The sequence below is a fragment of the Lontra canadensis genome, unplaced genomic scaffold (assembly GCF_010015895.1).
Source record: "Lontra canadensis isolate GAN:19392208 unplaced genomic scaffold, GSC_riverotter_1.0 scaffold101, whole genome shotgun sequence".
Lineage (NCBI taxonomy): Eukaryota > Metazoa > Chordata > Mammalia > Carnivora > Mustelidae > Lontra > Lontra canadensis.
The window spans coordinates 6,692,276-6,698,413 of NW_022631095.1; the positions used below are offsets into that span (position 1 = coordinate 6,692,276).

Here is a 6,138-nt window from a genome sequence, read left to right on the forward strand (position 1 = left end):
CGTGTTCATTTCATGCATGCCACTCAGATTTTATAGATTTTGAACAGAAGCCTACTTGGTCTTTGCAGATTGAAGCATTGCCCAATTTTGCACGTCCCCGCCCATCATTTCATCTGACTCTTCTTGTCTCTCTGAAGAGGGCAGAAGGCTGCTTGCTTGGTTGGGGGTTGGAGTTGAGGATAAGGCACCATTGTACAAAGTCCCAAGATGGAGTACAAGACTGAAATAGAGGTGCTCAGAAATACCAACAGGAGAGGACAACAGTAACGAACGTTATTCATACAGGTCTTCCTACGCGCCGCACGCTGTTTAATCATATTCCAGATGGTAGTGCTGACTGGTGAGTCCAGGAAGACCTTAAATACCTGTCCGATTCTTCTCTTTCTCCTCCTCCCTTCTTTGTTTCCAAATAAATCAGAGACAAGTGAGTAGGTGTTCAGGCTTCTTGCCTATTTGCAGAAGCTGTAGTTTGGCCTCAATGCTTCCATTCATCTGCCTCTCTTCTGGGTCAAGAGGGTACAAAGACAGTAAGGATTATGAAACAAAGGCGTGTGAACTTGGGGGCAGGAGGCCAAAAAAGAAAAAAAGGTCCAAATAAACAAACCATGGAGGTCAATGCTAATGAGCAGAGAAGCAGCTTACAACTAAGCCTTACAACTTTCCAAGCCTTTAAGGAACTCTATAAAATTAGATTATGTTTCAATGACTGACATCACAGCAAAGCTGAATAGTAATAATACAGTAGTGCAGTACATAGAAATTACTTACATACATAATTACGGCTTTACGCAAACTGATGAACCAGAAGATCTTCTCTGTTATCTCTGACACAGACCTCGGTTTTTCTCCTGGGAGTTGGAAAAAAGTCAATGTGTCAGCAATTCATCTGTTTCTGCCTGTTGGTTCATCATGCAGAAATTAAATGAGGTGCATAATGTGAATTTAGATGTCAACATTCTGTTGAATTCTAGAAAGATGTACTAAAATGTTTAGTTTGCATTATAACAAATTTGTGTCATTCTGAGTTTGTTAAATTTGGATTATGGAAAATTGAAGATTTGCATAAATCTAAATTCTACAAAGACCCTGTGTTAATACATTCTTCACATTATTTTTCCAAAGGATAACTTTGGTCTGTTCAATCCAGCCTTTAAAATTTTTATTATATACTTTGGAAAGCAATATTTCCTTCAACCTCAAATATTCAGCTGTTAATCTTTTGAACAGGCCCTAAAATATTTAGTAGTTTTATCTGACAGTGTAATCATTTGACACGAGCATTATCATGATGTATTAAAGACCAAACAAACCAAAATAAAATAACAAGAAAAGGGGCGCTTGGGTGGCTCAGTGGGTTAAGCCTCTGCCTTCGGCTCAGGTCATGATATCAGGGTCCTGGGATCGAGCCCCACATCGAGCCCCACATCGGGCTCTCTGCTCAGTGGGGAGCCTCCTCCCCCTCGCTTCTCTCTGCGTACCTCCCTGCCTACTTGTGATTTCTGTCTGTCAAATAAATAAATAAAATCCTTAAAAACAAAAACAAAAAAACAACAAGAAAAGGTTCATGCTGCCAAACTTTTGGTTGGTCTAAGCTAGAGTCACCCACAGCCCCTCACTGGATCCCCCTGACAGATGACGCCCATCTGGGAATAGAGGCTGTTCAGGCCCAGAGCGCTGAGCTCAGCCACCGAGCTGAGCATGTCTAAGTGGGCTCTCCTGAACCCTGCCCAACTAATGGCGCCAAGAATTATAATTACTACTTAAACGAAACGAGTTTTAATATTGTGTGACACAATATTAAATATCAGCTTATGTAAAGCAACCTGTGGCATACGCTGAATATCGGTTCATTTATGTGATAGCTTACCCTGAAACTGGCTACTCTTAGACCTAATGGTCTGCTACCATCTTAGATCTCATCACTGTGGATATGAATCTAATCTAAGCCCTCATAACCCAGACTGAGGCCACGGTAACTCTTTCCCCATTTTCTTACCTCAGCCTCATTCCACTTGGACTGCTCTCCACGGTCAAGCTCATTGTCCTCTAATAAACTTTTGTCGTGTTGTACCACGACTAAACAATCTAGAAGGATGTACAAGTGCTCCTCCGTCTGGCTTTACAAACAGTCTTCCCTGGCTGCCTCCTTTCCTTCCTCTCTCCTTCTTCTTTCCTTTTGACTTCTGACTGAATTATAACATACATCTAGAAGAGTGCGTATATCAGTGGATTTTCACACAACTGACTAGCAACCCAGCAACTCCCTCCTGCTCCCTCCCAGGCTCCACCCACATGTCCTGAAGGTAACCGGAATCCCATGTTTTAAGAGCAGGAGTTAATTTAGTCAGTTTTTACTTTTATTAACCTCCTACATGTAGGACTCAGGGAAAGGATCTAACTCGGGGTGAAAGAAGATGCTTTGGGCTCCCCAGGTCTTGTAACCGATGGCGGCAAATCTAGTTTGAATCCCTACACTGATGAATCTGAATGTCCTGAGATGTCATGGGCCTTCATCAGAATTTGCCCAGGAGCTGCCAGCTGGAGGTGTCCAGGTGACAGCTAATGAGAGATCCGTGGGGAGAGATGGCAAATGGGTAGCATTTGCTGATGACAATCTAAAGCTAATATATGCATTTACCCTCCCTCCTATTTTCTCCATCTCTTGCTCCTTAATCATCTCCTCCGCTTCCTACTCAATTGCATTTCAATCAACAAAGCCACAAAAAGCAACCTGCAACCTGTGGCATTGAATCCCTAGTCCCCAACTAATACTCAGGGTCTCTTGCATGTCAAGTGGAATGCCTCCCAGGTGGGAGAGCCTTTGATGCTACATTGACCTACAGAACATTCTTCCTGTCATCCAGGAGCAAAGATGTGAAACTATTTTTTTATCCGTGATTCTTTTTAACAACAATTCAACAAATGCTATTGTTGTTGCCTTATTGTGAAGTTGAGATTTTCTTAAGCCTATCTATTGAAAATATAACATAAAAATAGTATTTTAAATATTGAAGAAAAGTCAGTGGGTATTACTCACAATACCAACCTAACTCTACAACTAGCTTAATTTTGCATCTCTTCTCTCAGTTCCTGTCCACATCAAAATTTGTACAGTTGCTATTATAGTGCTTCTGTCAGGAGACGACCTATGTATCTAAAAGGAGAGAGTTTTATGGAGTCTCTCTATAAAATAATTTGAATACAGAATCACAAAGTTCTGCCTTTCTTTTCTGATATATCCTCATTGTGTTCACTCAGGGGAGCTGTGTGGCTCCGCTATGACAATAGCAGCCGTGCCAGGACACGAGGAGCCTGGATTCTTGCTCCCACTCTGTCAGTCACTGTTTAAGTAAACATGTGGATGTCTTCATCACTTTGCTATGCCTCAGAATCTTCAGGAGTAAAGTATAGAGGCTAAGACTTATCCCTTCTACCTCACAGGATGTTTTATTAACTCAGTAAACCTATACTGAGCACCTACTGCGCACGCGCGGAGTCCCTGCTGGGGACTGTGGCAAGTAGCAGGAGACAGTGGGCAGTGGACAAGTGAACACTCTGCTTCAGAAGAGGCAACGGTCCCACTCAGGGGGGTACGTGAGTCAGGCCTCCGTCTGGGCTCCTGTTCTTGCAGTGCCGATCTCTTTCCTAGTACTAAGAGCAGGCTCCCAAGGTCTCCAGGATGGTGGCAGGGATTTGACCTCTCTGGATTCCCCCTTGTCCCTTTCTCCCAGCTGCTGAGCTTTCTCCCCAGCTTCCACCACATCTTCCTTAGCCCCCCTTCACCAAAGCCTCATTATCTGCTTTTTCCTAGGCAGGGGCTCAGGGGTGCATCAAACTGGGACCCTGATCTTGTGCAACACAAAACTTATTTTCCCTTCCTGGAAGGGAAGTGTGGGGGCCTTAGAAACCCAGGGGCCTTCCTTTAAAATATATCACCCTCCCTCAAGAATACACAGAATAAAGAATTTCTACTGAGGAGAGGAAAAAATAGTTTTAAAACATTCCATTTCAAATTCCATATCCCATTCCACTTACATGAAATCAGAAGCAGGATCTGTTGTTTCTGACTGGAGATGTCTTGTAGGATTTTGCAGAGAGTGTGCATTTGGGCCAAGCATTAAAGACAGTTGGGGGCTTAAATAGGGCACCTCAGATGAGGGAGCACTGGAGGCAGAGTTCAGAGGTGGGAGGATCCAGACTGTGTTTGGAGAGCTACAAGGATGCAGAGGCAGATGGGGGACAGAGGTGTGGGGTATCCAAGGAGAACAGCTGCCTGTGATGGCAAGGGCAGGACTATGGCACCAGCCTTCCAGAGCCAAATCTGATTCCTCTAAGAGGCCAGTAGGCATTGGCTTGTGCACATCTCCCCATGCCTCATCCCTCCAGAAGTCCCAGTGTCCCCAACATCCACCATCACGCTCTCCCTGCCCATTCTCCATAAGTGCCCTGACCTGTCCAGTCCACCTTCAGTTCCCTCCTGAAACTTCTCCATATCACAACCTCCCCTCTGAAATATGGAGGTTCTCTGAAGACACCTTCCTCATGGCCCTGAAAGACTGTCTTTTCTCCCACATTCCATGTAACCGGGATCCCAGAGGTAAGGTAGAGATCTTCCTTGCTTCCCTCTGTCACCTCCAGATCATTTTTCCCTGCAAAACACTGCCTTTTAACACTCATGTGATTGGGACGTAGTACCTTCCTCATCTCTGTCACCTCCTGGCCATACTTCTTCATTCCCTTGTTCCCAGGCTTCCTTTCCACTCCAAATTCTGTCACTCTTTGTAAATCCAGCATTCCCAGGAAATACCATTTTAATTCTCTGGCATCTCAGTTTCTTCACCTCTTGGTCTCATATGATCTTTCCTTCCCTCTATTTCAGTTACCTCCACTTATTGCTGCACCCTGGGACACCTTGCACCATCTCTGAAATCTCGGATGCCAATATCAAGTTCCCAGACTACCTATATCCTTCTAGTTCAATTATTCATGTATCCTACTAGAAAAGTCCTTTAATCTCATCATGGCTCCTACTCCATTGAGACTCCCAGGTTCTCACTATCCAACAATATCCTCCTCATGAATGCCTCCCTTGCTGCCTGGGTTCATTTTAATCCTTTTTTACAAATGCCATAAATTCACTTATCTGCCATTGCTTCATGGATGTGTTATGGGCAAGGATCCCTGGTGGCAGAATAAGGAATGAATTAAATTAGAAGGAAATTGAAGGCAAAACTGTTGGGAAGATAGAGTGATTCCACAAATACAGACCTATTTTTCGAAAAGGTAAATGGACTATATAAACATATGGTTGTATTAAGTTACATTTAGTAATTTTATTCTTCATGAAGAATTGATAATATTTGACTTGATCAAATGGTTTATCATGCTCAAATTATCATGGTTTTTGAGTAAATATCCCAGATTATCTCAATATATTTAAGCCCACAAGCTGTAAAACATTTATAGTTTGTGGTTTGGGGGCTAATCAGGCCTGAAAGTATCTTTCCACAGTAATTGGAAAAAGCCTCCTATACTCAGCTGGCTATTTTTAAACTCTAGCAACCTCTCACTCCTTCCAAATCAGATTGCTTTAAACTTGGAGAACAAGCACTCTTATTCAGGACATGTGTGTAGCAATTCTGAAGTTCTAAGGCCCATTTCCTTCAAGTATCAGGATGGAAATGGTGCCTGGAAAAAGTGATACAGTGGCAATGAGTTTGAAAACTTCAAAAACAGTCATACAGATTTTAAAGATGTATTTAAAGGTAATTAAACAAAAACTAATTCTGCCCAAAGTACCTGTGAAACGAAGGAGGTTGAGCTCCACTCTATATACCAAAAGAAATGAACAGTGGAGAAAGAAAGGTGTTGAACTGAATGGATGCCAAGAGACCTCTAGCTATAAATGGCTGTTTTATTCATTGTTGTTTCAAAATCCAAAATTCTTTTTTGTTGTTGTTGTTTAAGAATTTATTTATTTATATGACAGAGAGAAAGATCACAAGTAGGCAGAGAGATAGGCAGAGAGAGAGGGGGAAGCAGGCTCCCCGCTGAACAGAGAGCCCGATGTGGGGCTCGATCCCAGGACCCTGATATCATGACCTGAGCCGAAGGCAGAAGCTTAACCCACTGAGCCAC

At 43.0% G+C, this 6,138-nt stretch overlaps 1 long non-coding RNA gene across 1 annotated transcript; it reads right to left on the reverse strand.

Annotated features, from left to right (window-relative positions):
- Positions 1-285: 285 nt before the first annotated feature.
- Positions 286-5,022, reverse strand: LOC116855375. Its single transcript, XR_004380336.1, has 3 exons — positions 4,696-5,022; positions 4,036-4,212; positions 286-503 (listed from the first exon to the last, which is right to left on the reverse strand). It is a non-coding gene; the product is annotated as an uncharacterized LOC116855375 (long non-coding RNA).
- Between the last annotated feature and the right edge of the window lie 1,116 nt (positions 5,023-6,138).